The sequence below is a fragment of the Canis lupus genome, chromosome 25 (assembly GCF_011100685.1).
Source record: "Canis lupus familiaris isolate Mischka breed German Shepherd chromosome 25, alternate assembly UU_Cfam_GSD_1.0, whole genome shotgun sequence".
In the NCBI taxonomy this organism is placed as follows: domain Eukaryota; kingdom Metazoa; phylum Chordata; class Mammalia; order Carnivora; family Canidae; genus Canis; species Canis lupus.
In genome coordinates, this window is record NC_049246.1 from 8713574 (window position 1) to 8729137 (window position 15564).

Sequence of the window (15564 nt, forward strand, 5' to 3'; positions counted from 1 at the left end):
ATGATTTTTCTGCATCTGTTGAGATGATTGTATGATTTTATCTTTGCTTTGTTAATGTGATAGATCATATTGATTGATTTGTGAATGCTTGCATCCCTAGAGTAAATCCCACCTGGTCATGATGTATGATCATGTTAATGTATTTTTGAAATCAGTTTGCTAATATTTTACTGACGGTATTTTCATCTATGTTCAGCAGGGATCCTGGCCTGTAGTTTTTGTGGGTGTATGTGGTGCCTTTGTCTGGTTTTGGTATTAGGGTAATGCTAGCCTCACAAAATAAATTTGGAAGCATTTCATCCTCTTTAATTTTTTGGAATAATTTGAGAAAAAATAGTAACTGACTTCTGTAAATATTTGGTAGAATTCACCTGTGAGGCCATCTAGTCCTAGATTTTTGTTTTGAAGAGTTTTTAGTTAGTAATTCCATTTTATTGATTGTAATTGGCCTGTTTAGATTTTCTATTTCTTCAAGATTCAGTCTTCAATGGTTGCATGTTTGTAGGAATTCATATCTTCTTGATTTTCCAATTTGTTGGCATGTAATTGTTCATGTAGTCTTTTATGATCCTTTGTATTTCTCTGGCATCAATTGTAAGTTTCTTTTCATTTCTGATTTTATTTATTGGTCCCTCTCTCTTGATGATTCTGGCTAGAGGTTCAATGATTTCATTTTTTTAGTGAACTAGTTTAGTTTCATTGATCTTTTTTATTGCTTTTGGGTATTTCATTTACTTTGATTTTGATCTTTATAATTTCCTTTCTTCTACTGACTTTGGACTTTGTTTTTTAGTTACTTTAGGTATACAATTATATTTATTTGGTAATTTTATTTATTTATTTATTTGGAATTTTCTTGTTTCTTGAAGTAAGCCTGTTTTACTATCAACTTCCATCTTAGAACTGTTTTTGTGGCATCTCATAGATTTTGGAAAATTGTGTTTTCATTTTTATTTGTCTCAAGGTATTTTTTTAAATTTCCTCATTGATTTCTTCATTAACACATTGTTTAGTATGTTGTTTAGTCTCCACATGTTTGTGTTTTATCCAGTTTTCTTCTCTTGATGATTTCTAGTTTCATACTGTTGTGGTTAGAGAAGATGCTTGATAGGACTTCAATCTTTTTTAATTTATTGAGACTTGTGTTGCAACCTAACATGATTTATCTTGGAGAATGTTCCATGTGCACTTGAAAAGAATGAATATTCTGTAGTGTTTGGATGAAATGTTCTGTGTATATATCCATTAAGTCTATCTGGCCTGAGTGTCATTTAAGGCCAATATTTCCTTATTGATTTTCTTTCTAGACGATCTATCCATTGATGTGAGTGGGATGTTAAGTCCTATACTATTGTTGTATCACTGTCAATTTCTTCTTTTAGTCTATTAGTATTTGTTATATACATTTTGGTACTCCTATACTGGGTGCATAAATATTTATAAATGTTATGTCCTCTTCTTGGATTAATCCCTTTATCATTATATAATGCCCCCCCTTTTTTTTTTGTCTTTTGTTTTTGTCTTTAAAGTCTATTTTGTCTGATACGAGTATAGCTATCTCAGTTTTCTTTTCATTTCCATTTGCATAGAACATCTTTTTCCATCCCTCCACTTTGAGTCTGTATCTTAAATCTGAAGTAAGGCTCTTGTAGGCAGCATATAGATGAGTCTTGTTTTACACACACACACACACACACACACACACACACATCGGTCTTTTTAACTTGATACTCACTTATGTTTGTATACATTTCAAAGCATTTTTACCTCCCTTTCGAGTTTTATGTTTTTGATACCATACTCTATATCTTTTTATTTTATATCCCTTAACTATTTTATTTATAGCTGATATTACCACTTCTATTTTTTAATCTTTATACCAGCTTTTTAAGTGACTATCCACTGCCCTTACTATATATTTGCTTTAACCAGTAAGATTTTTTTTCATATATTTTATTTTTAGTTATGGACCTTTTTTCCACTTAAAGAAGATCTTTAACATTTCTTATAAGTCTGGTTGGTAGTGGATGAACTCCTTTAGTTTTATTTGTCTGGGAAACTCTTTATCTTGCCTTCGACTTTGAATGATAATGTTGCTTGGTAGAGTATTCTTAGTTGTAACTTTTTTCCTTTCAGCACTTCAAATATATTCTGCAACTCCTTTCTGGCCTGTTAATTTTTTTTTTTTTTTTGAAAAGTCAACTGATAGTCTTATGGGGTTTTTTTATCTGTGACTCTTTATTTTTCTCTTGTTTCCTTTAAGACTCTCTTTTTTTATGGTTTACATACTATAACATTTATGTGTTCAAAGTAGTTTTTAGTATAATTACAGAATTCTTTAACTTTTGCCATTTAGTTATGGTGTAGATCTCTTGGTTTTATCTTGTTTGAGGAGTCTCTGTGCTTCATGGAACTGAATATCTGTTTCCTTCCCTAGGTTAGGCAATTTTTGAGCCATTATTTCTTCAAATAAATTTTCTACCCATTTCTTTATCTCTTCTCTTTCTGGGATCCCAAAATGTAGATAGATGTTAGTATGATTGGAGTTGTCCTAGAGGTCTCTTAAATTATTCTTATTTTTTATAATTATGTTTTCTTTTTGCTGTCCTGATTACATAATTTCTACTATTTTGTTTTCCAAATTGCTGATCTGTTCTTCTGTATGAATTAATTTGATGTTGATTCCTTCTAGTGTATTTTTCATTTAAGTTATTGTGTTCTTCAACTCTGATTTACTCTTACATTTTCTAACTCTTTTTGAAGTTCTTACTGTGTTCCTCCACTCTTTTTTTTTTAGTTCAGTGAACTTCTTTATGACCATTATTTTAAACTCTATCAGGTAAACTACTTACCTCTACTTCATTAGGGTTTTTGTTCTCCCAAGGCTTTTACCTTGTTCTTTCTTTAGAACATATTCCTCTGTCTCCTCATTTTGTTTTATTTTCTGTCTTTGTTTCCATGAGGTAGATGGAACAGTTACTTCTCAAAGGAATGTCCTTATGTTGGAGTGCCCCCTGTGTAAACTGTGTTTGCCTGGCAAATTTCACAGGCTGGCTGGAGCTGGAACAGGTATGGGCCAGGGAGTCCCAGAGCATGCTATACCAGGACCATCTTGTCAGGACAGCTGGAGCTTGGACTGATGTGGGCAGGGGGCCCAAGGTGCATGCACCAAGGCTACAAAGGTGGCAGGGAGGGCAGTCAGCTGGACTGGTATGGCCTTGGGGCCCAGAGTGTGCTGAGATAGCTCTAGTAGATTGGCTAGATGGCTTGGACTCTGCTTTCATCCCACTGTCAAGTTGGAAAGTAACACAAAATTGCAACCAGTAATGCCCCTGATCCCAAAACAATTTCCAGCAATTCCCTGCCCATTTGGTGACCACTCTAAGGTTAGAAAATAGATTTCTTTCCCTTACTGTCTAACAGTTCTTTAAACTGTCTTTTTTTGGCTGTGCCCCGGGCAGACAAGTCTATGCCCTTTAGTGATCTCTCTCTCTCTCTCTCTCTCCTCCAGGTCACTATGTTAGAGATGCAGTCCCCATCATTATTATGTTTCCTTCTCTCCTAATCCTCTCTATATGGTTTCTTTATTGTTTGTTGTACAAAAGCTGTTCAATCAGTTATCAGTTCTTCAGGAGGAATCGTTCTATATGTAGATATAGGTTCATAGATTCAGTGTGTCCATAGGAGGACTTGAATTCAGGGTCTTCCTATACTGCCATCTTGGACTCTCTCCAATGTGTTGATTTTTATTGCTCTGTTTCCCCTGCATCCATGGTGTCCTACCCTAGAACACCACATAGATATAACAACAGAAGGACTTATGAGAGACTTAGAAGTAATCTTCACTTTCTCATATTGAAAATGACTGATTTGGAGGGGGAGGGGTAGTATGTTATATTCTAATGATCTAATTTAATATGTCAAGGTAGTGGGTTAAAGTCAGCCTATATCAAGAACCAATTGTTAATAGTTAAGAATTTTGCAAGCTGGTTGTTGAACTACTGATAACTTGAAATCAACCATGGTGGGAATATTTACACTACATAGATCAGTAAATGCTCTAAACTAGGTCCTTTTTTTCTCCTCAGAGAGTCCATTGATTAGCATACCACTAAGTACCTGTGTCATGTACAATGTATGAAAGGAAATGAGGATACTTCAAAGGTAGTGGCTTATTCTCTTTGAAGCATGTTTCCATCCTATCTAAATAATCTTTCTAGCAATTGTATGACAGTGGCAGAGTATTTTTATTATTCTGTTTTACATACTTGGAAACCGAAATAATGATGCATAGTCATTAATAATGCAAAGTAATGTCCATCAGGATGACACCAGGACTAAAACCTGGACTTCCTGACTTACCACAATATTTATTTTATTCTTGTTTTGAGATAGAGCATCACAGGATTTTATTTTTTGCAGTTGTTGATTTCCAATTAATTTTAAGAAATGCTATGATATTTTCTAAATTAACAAAAGAAAAAATCATCAGAATTAAATATTCCATATATCACTTAGTGGGGAGGGCTTGGAAATGAAGAGAAAGTCAAAGATATGGTAAATATTTCCTATAGACGTATTTATTTGTCAACATTAGGTGAATCCTCTGCTGGTTGCCTTTGGGTATAGAAAAAAGGTATCAAAAAAATGGAACATGTACATATTTCCCTGAGAAAGATTTCATTATAACTAGGAATCCTGAACAGACATGAAATACTTAAAGAATGTTTACAAAGCAAAATGACAACAAACGAAAATGCAGTTTTGTTCAAACTGGGAACCTGAGCGCTGAGAGGTTGATCAAAGGAGGCCTCCTAGAGGGAGAGAATTTGAAGAGTGTTTTTCAGGAAGTGTCAGCTTTAGCTGAATTGCTGAAGATGACAGGAAAGGATATTGGCACCTGGTGTGTTAGAACAGCTAAGCAAAGACTTCCTTCCCCAAAGTATATCCAGCCCTCTGGACGTTACCCTAAATAATGGTACCTCTTCTAGGGATAGGGAGAGGAAGCTCAAACCAGACAATTTTATTATACCTTGTTCAGTCTGGTAAGAGAACAGAGGTTGAAAATTAATAACAAAATAGATTGAAGCCTAAGATTTTCATTTTCCTTTCTATCACTTCCTTAGTCGTTCCAGTCATTTCCTTTTGACATTCCAGTATATGAATCACTGTATCAGGTATGAAAATACTTGAGAAAATTTTCCTATTGTTTTCTCAGAAGCTATATGACATACTTTTATACCACAATTAACAAAAACCTAGCAGACAAATATCTAAACTCATAAACCAAATGGATCAGGGTATTATTATTTGCATCACAAAAAGCCTTTCATTTTTTAAAAGGCTTCACTATTGTTTTATTAATTCATTTTTATGTAGACATTTGTTAAGTGCAATTTATATTTTAGGCACTATAGACACAGGTTTATATAACAGGATCCACTGCCCCCACAGATCTCAGAGTATACAAGAGGAGACCAACATGTTCTGGCATAATTATAGTCATACTTGATGTAGAAAAATGTTGGGGTTTGGAGTCAGTGGCCAAGAAAGAATTCTTTAGACATCTTTGGTGCAAAAAGGTGGTTTTGTTAAAGCATAAGGACAAGACCTGTGGGCAGAAAGAGCTGCAATGGGGTTGTGATAGGTGACTTATTATATACTTCCAAGGTGAGGGGCAGTTAAGGACAGCACAAGCCTTCAAGGTATTTTGTAAACAAGATTTCCAGCATCCTGAAGAGGCTAACTATTGTTATGAGAAGATCATCTGTTATTGTTGAGTGAAAACTGAGTCAGGAGACCCTTCAGATGTGTATCAGTGGGCTATATTCTTGGAGGATGAATGCTAACATTTACCTTGGAGGTACCTTGGAGGGTAGAGATAAAGGAAGTTTCCAAAGGAACTTTCATATATTGAAGAAGACTTACAGGATCCTGGGGGTTGGGATAAGATTGCCTCTTGATCTTAGCAAAATATTAACATCCAGGCAGCTGAGTTTGTAGAGGAATGTCACTCTGACTGTTTTAAGACTGGTCAATGGCCACAGCTTTGTAGTACAACCTGAAATCTGGCATCGTGATGCCCCCAGATATGGTTTTCTTTTTTAATATGCCCCTGGCTATTCGGGATCTTTTCTGATTCCACACGAATCTTAAAATAATTTGTTCCAACTCTCTGAAGAAAGTCCATGGTATTTTGATAGAGATTGCATTAAATGTATAAATTGCCCTGGGTAGCATTGACATTTTCACAATATTAATTCTGCCAATCCATGAGCATGGAATATTTTTCCATCTCTTTGTGTCTTCCTCAATTTCTTTCAGAAGTGTTCTATAGTTTTTAGGGCATAGATCCTTTACCTCTTTGTTTAGGTTTATTCCTAGGTATCTTATGCTTTTGGGTGCAATTGTAAATGGGATTGACTCCTAATTTCTCTTTCTTCAGTCTCATTGTTAGTGTATAGAAATGCCACTGACTTCTGGGCATTGATTTTGTATCCTGCCACACTGCCAAATTGCTGTATGAGTTCTAGCAATCTTGGGGTGGAGGCTTTTGGGTTTTCTATGTAGAGTACCTTGTCATCTGGGAAGAGGGAGAGTTTGACTTCTTCTCTGCCAATTTGAATGCCTTTTATTTCTTTTTGTTGTCTGATTGCTGAGGCTAGGATTTCTAGTACTATGTTGAATAGCAGTGGTGAGAGTGGACATTCCTGTCTTGTTCCTGATCTTAGGGGAAAGGCTCCCAGTGTTTCCCCATTGAGAATGATATTTGCTGTGGTTTTTCGTAGATGGCTTTTAAGATGTTGAGGAATGTTCCCTCTATCCCTATACCCTCAAGAGTTTTGATCAGGAATGGATGCTGTATTTTGTCAAATGCTTTCTCTGCATAATTGAGAGGATCATGTGGTTCTTGTTTTTTCTCTTGCTGATATCAATCACATTGATTGTTTTACAAGTGTTGAACTAGCCTTGCATCTCAGGGATAAATCCTACTTGGTCATGGTGAATAATCTTCTTAATGTACTGTTGGATCATATTAGCTAGTATCTGTTGAGAATTTTTGCATCCATGTTCATCAGGGATATTGGTCTATAATTCTCCTTTTTGGTGGGGTCTTTGTCTGGTTTTGGAATTAAGGTGATGCTGGCCTCATAGAAGGAGTTTGGAGGTATTCCATCTCTTGCTATCTTTCCGAACAGCTTTAGTAGAATACGTATGCTTTCTTCTTTAAACGTTTGATAGAATTCCCCTGGGAAGCCATCTGGCCCTGGACTTTTGTGTCTTACCAGGTTTTTGATGACTGCTTCATCACTGGAGGGTATTATGCTGAGTGAAATAAGTCAATCGGAGAAGGACAAACATTATATGGTCTCATTCATTTGGGGAATATAAAAAATAGTGAAAGGGAATAAAGGGGAAAGGGGAAAAAATGAGTGGGAAATATCAGAAAGGGAGACAAAACATGAGAGACTCCTAACTCTGGGAAATGAACTAGAGGTGATGGAAGGGGAGGTGGGCGGGGGGTGGGGGTGACTGGGTGACGGGCACTGAGGGGGGCACTTGATGGGATGAGCACTGGGTGTTATTCTATATGTTGACAAATTGAACACCAATAAAAAATAAATCTATTAAAAAAAGACTTGTCAATGGGCTGTAAGTAGTAAGGATATTTAATTTTTCTTTTGCCTTTGTTTTTCCACATTAACACTCAATTGGTAAAAAGAAGTTCAAACACCATAGGCATTAAATGATCAATGATCAGGACAGTTACAGATGTTACAGATATTGGACAAGTCTGTAAACAGAAAGTGATGATTCAGGTAGAAATGAATAGGTTCACTGGACCAAAAAAAGAGAGCTTTCCTAAAGAATGACAAAACAGAAAAGTATGCAAGTATTTTTTTTTAAGTCAGTGTGTTACCATGGTTCCACTGTGTTAATGGTGTTTCAATCTAGACCACTTAGATATAATAACTGAAGGGCTCATGTGAGATTAGGAATAATCCTCACTTTATTTCACAGGAGTAAAAAGTGGTTGCGCTTATAGTTGGAATGGGAAAATTGAAGTTTCTAGAGACAGATAGATTAGGGATACATGATGGGAAATCACTGAATATTTTCAGCAAGAACAAGAATGGTGTGCTCTGATTTATGTCTTTTTAAAAAGATCATTTTAAAGACGATATAGAGGATGCATTGAAAGGTAGAATTTTTCAAATAGAAGCTTCCTTATTATACTCAAAACATAATTTTATTTGCAAAAGTTCTGCTTCTGTAGAGCAAACTCTTAATCCATCCCCTGTAGCGAGTGGGCCACACCTAAGATATGGCAGGTGAAGTCTAATAAAGCACAAATGTTTTAGTGCTATGACCTTCTATTTTTCAGGGCCACCAACCAGTTCTGTTTAGAGCAATGGTCCAAATGTAAGCCTGATAAACTATAATTGATCTCATACCACCCACACCATAAATAATTTCAAAGTATCAAAACAAAGGCTCCAAATAATTCAGATATATAAGTTCCCAGCCATTTATCTTCCATTTCTGGACCAAACATTTTAAGGTTTTTGAAACCTGAAGGTTGCCCTTTCCCTTGCTTTAAGATGTTGCCAATTGAAGCTAAGCTATACACAGAGCTGATATAGAATTCCCTTCATCCCTTGAGCTAAACAAAGGAAAGCTTATAAGGAAATTTCTGGAAATGAGGTTAATACAAAGTATGTAGGTTCTACATATTTTTCCAAGGAATTTGAAATTGAGCTCAGAGTTGGCTAGCATCCTGCCGAGTTAATGATTTTCAAATTTTAGAAAAAGAAATAAACAAAACTGCTTCTAAGGGTACTGTAAAGAACTGAAGAAATCCATGATTATTCAAATTAATGCTCTGGAACACTTGCTGATATAGTCAGCGATTGTGGCAGGCAGTTTGTTTTTTCCTTGTGTTTTAAATCATCTTAATTTAGAAATCATCTTTTGGCATTTATGACCTCAATTCTACTGTGTCAACATAGCACATTACTATTCTCTTTTTCATTTTTTACTTTTAAAAAAGGTGAAAGACTTTATAAAACTCAATCTCAAACTTCTTGAACCAAAGAATCCAGGAAAATGATGCTCTGCTTGCCATTTATGAATAACCAGGTAGATCATACTGTAAGTCAGCCAGAAAATCAGTTAACCCTATTTCTTTTGCCTTCTATCGGTTGCTAACAGATCTTTGTACTTTCTTAGCCAAGGATGGGAGGAAGAGTGTCTGGCAATGGTAAGTTATTTAGACTCAGACTATAGACTGCTGAAAATTTTTCAGCCATTGCCTTTTAGAAAAATAGATCTATGTGTAAGGCTGCTTGCATTTGTAATTTCATTTCAGTCACAGTTTGATTTATCACAAATCAACTGACATTAGGCTGTGACTAATTCTTTCAAGATCTTAAAGCTACTGAGCCTTTGTTGCCCAGGAACTCAGGAGACTGTCCAGGTGGGTGGTTTGCAAATTGTCAGTCAGTGATGTTGAGGGTCTGGTAGGAAAGCAGTAGCCTGGTCTACATAATTGTTCAAATAATTATCTAAAATCACCATTTCAGTGCTTCTTATTGGATGATCAAGACAAAATTCTCTACTCTAGGACGCAATCCATTCAATTTACAGGCTTCACTAGCTCTGTCTGAGCTTCTCTCTTGCTCTTCCCTAGTGCTAACCCTCTTGCCAGCTAGTGTCTGTGGTTTGCCTATTTTTTTTATTATTATGGCCCATATTTGGTACCTTTGACTTTGCTGCTCATATCCAATGTAGGATACTCTCTCAGATTCTCTTCGTTAAAGTAAATCCTCAAATTTCTTAAAGACCTACAGTTTAAAAATCACCTTAACAAGCTTATACCATCCCTCAAAGATACTTTGGTACCCAGCAAGGCAGAAAATACAATACTCTAAACCCTTTATTATGTGTTTTTAGTCCTTGCATTCATACATCATAGGGTCTTATTGCTACAAAGGACTCTAGAGATTGTTTAACAAGGGGATAATGAGGTCCAGAAATAATGAAGGATTTTTCCAATTACAGTTCAGTGCAGTAAAGACTGATGCTCCGAAGATAGTGAGACCCAGTGATATTATGAGGTGACCTTACAATCACCAAAGGATGATTGACTTGTGTTTACTACAGCCTCAGAGTTAAATCTGAATCTCAGAAAACAAGTATTCCAAGAATTCTGTGCAACATCTCCTAGTCTTGCAACATAGATATTCCTCAGAACATCACATTATGTGCGCCTCCAAAAGCAGACAGAATGTGTTATATTTTGGAGAATTTCCACTGTTGTTTTATGTAGATTAAGGTTCCTCTTCTACTTCCCATAGCAACCGTTTCACAGAACAAATATCTACCATTTTTAAAGTTGAATTGGACTATAATTATCATTTTATTATAATAATGATATTACAATTGGATTATAAAATCATGAGGGCAGGGACTGGGATTGTTTTGCATCATTACATCCTTGTGTCTAGAACAATGCTTTGAACACAGAAAGTACTAAAAAAAATGTTGAATGAATGAATGTTTATGCCTTTTTTTCCAGGTTAAATGTATAGTCTACAAGGGGTGGCTGGGTTGCTCAGTGTTTGAGCATCTGCCTTTGGCTCAGGTCTTCATCCCAGGGTCCTGGGATTGAGTCCCACATCAGGCTCCCCACAAGGAGTTGCTTCTCCTTCTGCCTACTCCTCTGCCTGTGTGTGTGTGTGTCTCTCATGAATAAATAAATAAAATCTTTTTAAAAAATGTATATGCTACAAGACAGGTTCTAGTTCTTGTTAGCATAAAGCAATTCACTTAAAGTTTAATGAAGATTTTTAAGTAAAAATTTACTAGAATATGAGTCACGTATTTAAATGCCTATAGATGCAAGCAGGGAGCACAAATCAGCAAAGCCAGGCTGCATATGAGAAATACAACACAGCACTGCAAGCACGATGATTAGAAAATGATATTAATAATGATTAGAACTGTGGCAAAGAGCGTAAGTCTCATCTAAATTGGCTGATTGTTTAAAAAATATTTAAAAATTAAAAATTAAAAAAAATAAATTGGCTGATTGTTGCCATGTCAGAATGGAAACCCAGTGATTTTTATAGAGAGGCTAAGATTCAGATTTTAATATAAAATATCACAATATTAAAATATTGATAATTCATTCTAAAAGAAAAACACTTTGTGCACAAGTATTTCTATGGGCAGCTAGTGGCTGTCAATTCCTAGATTTCTGCTCTAAAATCAAAGAACACATCTGGGAAGTTCTGTAGAGGTAATTGAACCCAATAGTCCTGTCTTTCTTGTTGGGGCCTCCAGTAGTAAGTGGACAGCATCATGCTCCAAATATCATGCCACCATGAGAATCAGATGAACCGAGCCCTTTATTCCAATCTGGGACCTACAGGGGTCAAAAGAGATCACAGAGATATATACTGCTGGCAAGCTCTGTACTTTCATAAGCCAGTAATTGGCTTGACATTTTTAAAATAGGAAAGCAACAAGACTTATGCACTCTAAATTGACCATGAAATGCTCTCAAAGCAAAATTATCACCAAGCCTGTCTGAAACATCTCCCTAGAAAAATGGGAAAGGGGAGGACTAGGATGGGCAAAGTTATTTTCTTAAACTTACAGATTCTGCTTTGCCTACATATTTGAGAAAATTCTTATAAAAGTCAGGTGTAATTTTTTTAATAATAAATTTATTTTTTATTGGTGTTCAATTTGCCAACATACAGAATAACACCCAGTGCTCATTCCCTCAAGTGCCCACCTCAGTGCCCACCACCCAGTCACCCCCACCCCCTGCCCTCCTCCCCTTCCACCACCCCTAGTTCGTTTCCCAGAGTTAGGAGTCTTCCATGTTCTGTCTCCCTTTCTGATATTTCCCACTTATTTTTTCTCCTTTCCCCTTATTCCCTTCCACTATTATTTATATTCCCCAAATGAATGAGACCATATAATGTTTGTCCTTCTCCGATTGACTTACTTCACTCAGCATAATACCCTCCAGTTCCATCCACGTCGAAGCAAATGGTGGGTATTTGTCGTTTCTAATGGCTGAGGAATATTCCATTGTATACACAAACCACAGAGTCAGGTGTAATTTGATCAAGATCTTTTGTATATAATACAGAGGAGCATGGGCACAAAAAAAAAGGGTTTTTTCATAAGAACGATATAGTTTAGAACATGCAGTATATTACCTATTATACAGCAGGCCATGCCTTCCTGAACTAAAACAGTTTTCAACTAGAGAAAGTCAAACCTCTTATTTGTATGGGAACCATATTTTTTGACTTTTAAAAAAAATTTAAATTCAATTTGCCAACATACAGTATAACACCCAATTCTCATCCCATCAAGTGCCCTCCTTAATGACCTCACCCCATATTTTTTTTTTTTTTTGGATGAAGACAAATAAAACCACTCAAGTAGCTAACACACACACACACACACACACACACACACACACACACACACATCCTGAACTAGGTAAATGGAACTATTTTGTTAAAAACAGAATTTCAGAGAGCGGAGCCGGGAGGCCCGGCGCAGCGTGGAGGTCGTTGGCGTCACCTGCCGGCCGCCGCTCCCTGCGCGCTCCAACCAACCGTGCCCTCCGCCCTCGCCCGCCCCGCCCGCGCCGCTCTCGGCCACAGCTTGGGCACCTCGGCCCAGGGCAAGGCTAAACCGCTGCGCTCGGGGCTTCCGGAGAGTGGGGCAGCCCCTTGCGCGGCTTCTCAAGAACAGCCCCTAGGGAGCCGCCGGACCCCCCGGATATTGCTCACACACCGGAGCGGCCGCAGATGAGCCACATCGAGACCAGAGCAACCGTGAAAGGCCACCTCGGACCCGAGCAGCTGCCGGATGGCCTCAAAGACTGCGATGCGGTGGTGACTCCAGCCGGAGTCCCAAGAAAACCAGGCGTGACACGGGATGACCTGCTCAGCACCGGTGCCTCAGTGTGGCCACCCGGACTGCGCCTGCGCCCAGCATTGCCCCGAGGCCAGGATCTGCGTCATTTCAAATCCGGTCAACTCCACCATCCCAATGGCAACGGAGGTTTTCAAGAAACACGGAGCTTACGACCCCAATAAAATCTTCGGGGTGACGACCCTGGACATTGTCAGGGCCAACACTTTCATTGCAGAACTAAAGGGTTTGGATCCCGCGCGAGTCAATGTTCCTGTCACTGGCGGTCATGCCGGGAAGACCATCGTCCCCCTGATGTCTCAGCGCACCCCCAAGGTGGACCTTCCCCAGGACCCGCTGACAGCCGTCGCCGGGCGGATCCAGGAGGCCGGCTCGGAGGTGGTGAAGGCCAAAGCTGCAGCAGGCTCCGCCACCCTGTCCATGGCATACGCTGGAGCTCGGTTTGTCTTCTCCCTTGTGGATGCAATGAATGGGAAGGAAGGAGTTGGCGAATGTTCCTTTGTTAAATCCCGGGAAGCAGACTGTGCCTATTTCTCCACACCATTACTGCTGGGGAAAAAGGGCATCGAGAAGAATCTAGGCATTGGCAAGATCTCCCCTTTTGAAGAGATGATAGCAGAAGCCATCGCCGAGCTGAAGGCCTCCATCGAAAAGGGAGAGGAGTTCGTGAAGAACATGAAATGAAAGGGCAGCCAGCTAGCAGTCCGTTTCCCTCACTTATGAAGGCATCATGTCCCTGCGAAGCCATCTCCTGCCCTCATGTTTCCGTTGCGTTAACCACCAGTGTCATGTTAAGTCACCGCCCCTTCCAATCGCAAGTCCGTCAGTGTGTGCATCAATAAAAGCAGGCTTCCATTTTCTTTAAAAAAAAAAAACAAAACAGAATTTCATCAAACTGCCTTGTGTTTACATGCACCTAAAGGGATATTCATTCACCTACAAGTTCATTGATCAGCCCAGTGTGAAATGGGGAAAGTTAACTGTCAGAAATAGCATCCCGTGGAAAGGAATTTAGAAAGAATCTACTGACTGTGCCCATGTTCTGTGGGCTAGCGCAGCATGCTGCCGTCACTCACTCAATATCTTTTTCACCTCCTGCTGTGTGCCAAGACGCTCTGTGGACACCAACACTCATCTCTCACCCCATCCTGCCTCCAAGTTGCCCCAGAGACATCCATTCTCAAGATTAGGCACTTAAGGTACACTGCTCCTCAAAGTGAAGAATGTATTCATTTCAAATATATTGATGTTTTTTTCTGATCTCACTGGGTAGTACTTAAACAAAACATAGGCAGCCTCAGCACAAACCCAGGGAACAGATACTTTTGGTGAAACAGCTGATCTGGGACTCAATCTCACCCTTTGACTCCTGATCAGGTGCTTTCTGCTCTTCTTCTGAACCTCTCTGCCTTAACCATGGGCAGCAGCTATTTGTTTCCAAGCTGACCCATTTCCAGCTTTTGAGTTTGCTGGAGATACCAGAGCATTAAACTAAAAGAGTTCTTAAAACATGTGTCAAATATCCTGGTTCCACATTACTTAACCTTTCCTGGACTTGGTTTCCCTTCTATAAAATAGTTAGATAAAGCTGACCTTCTAAGTGCAGAGGACTATAATGAAAATCACAGTAATTTACACACATGAAGTCAAAATATACAACTTATCCGAGTAGAAATAAGCCTTCTTAACTCAGAATCCCCTATCAATATTTACTTGGTTTTGCTCACTTCAAGATATTAATGATTACTTGTAAAGTGGAAGACTCAAATCTAGCTATATAGAATAGATGTTCTTTAAGATGACAAAAATAACAAAAGACATATTGTTAGAAATGACCAACTTTGCTCTGAGATTAAAGTATACCATTTACCTTTCATATTTATATACAAAGAACTGTGTTCTTATATCATTCCCTAGTTTACTCCCACTAAGGAATAAGTGGTAAGCATATCCAGTAGGGCTAGAAGATGATTTCTGGTCTGCTCTAGTCTTTTTCTCCGAAGTTATAAACTTAGGCATCATCTCTCACTCTCCATGACCAATCCTGTCAATTTTGCCTTTCCTGTCTCTTGAATCAGTGAACTGCCTCAGCCTAGTCTGGATCTCCTTCCTCTATTATCTGGATTATTGCACTGACTTCCACACCAGTCTCCCTGCTCTAGGCTTGCTCCGCTTCAATCCTTCCATCACACAACTACTCTACTTCTCTTCCTAAGGGACACATTTGACCAGGCCTGCTCAAAACCCTTTAGTGACCTTCCATTGCATATAGATGTAAGACTAAGCTCCCTACCTGGCTCTCAAACCCTTTTACCTCTCCTCCTTCCTTTCCTGTTTATCATCTTAATCATGCCACCATATCCCCTTTTGCTTTTAGGCCCTCCCACGTTCTATTTTTCTCTCAGCCTTGATGCTGTTTTTCCCTAATCCAAGTAACATCAGCATGCAACTGAGAAAAATCCTAGTCATCCAGTTTAAATTTCACTTCCTCACAGGACTCTGCTGAACCCCCAAAATGGGTTAGAGCACCCTTCACCTTCTCTTTAGTAGTATAGTAGTCATTATGCAGTACTATGTAATGTCTGTCCTCCCCACTAG

At 38.4% G+C, this 15564-nt stretch overlaps 1 long non-coding RNA gene and 1 pseudogene across 2 annotated transcripts in view; both read left to right on the plus strand.

The window, feature by feature from the left end:
* The window catches only part of LOC111092302, a 194790-nt gene that overhangs the window by 135737 nt on the left and 43489 nt on the right, over positions 1-15564 (plus strand). The window lies entirely within an intron of this gene.
* LOC102154945 lies at positions 12668-14475 on the plus strand (annotated as a pseudogene).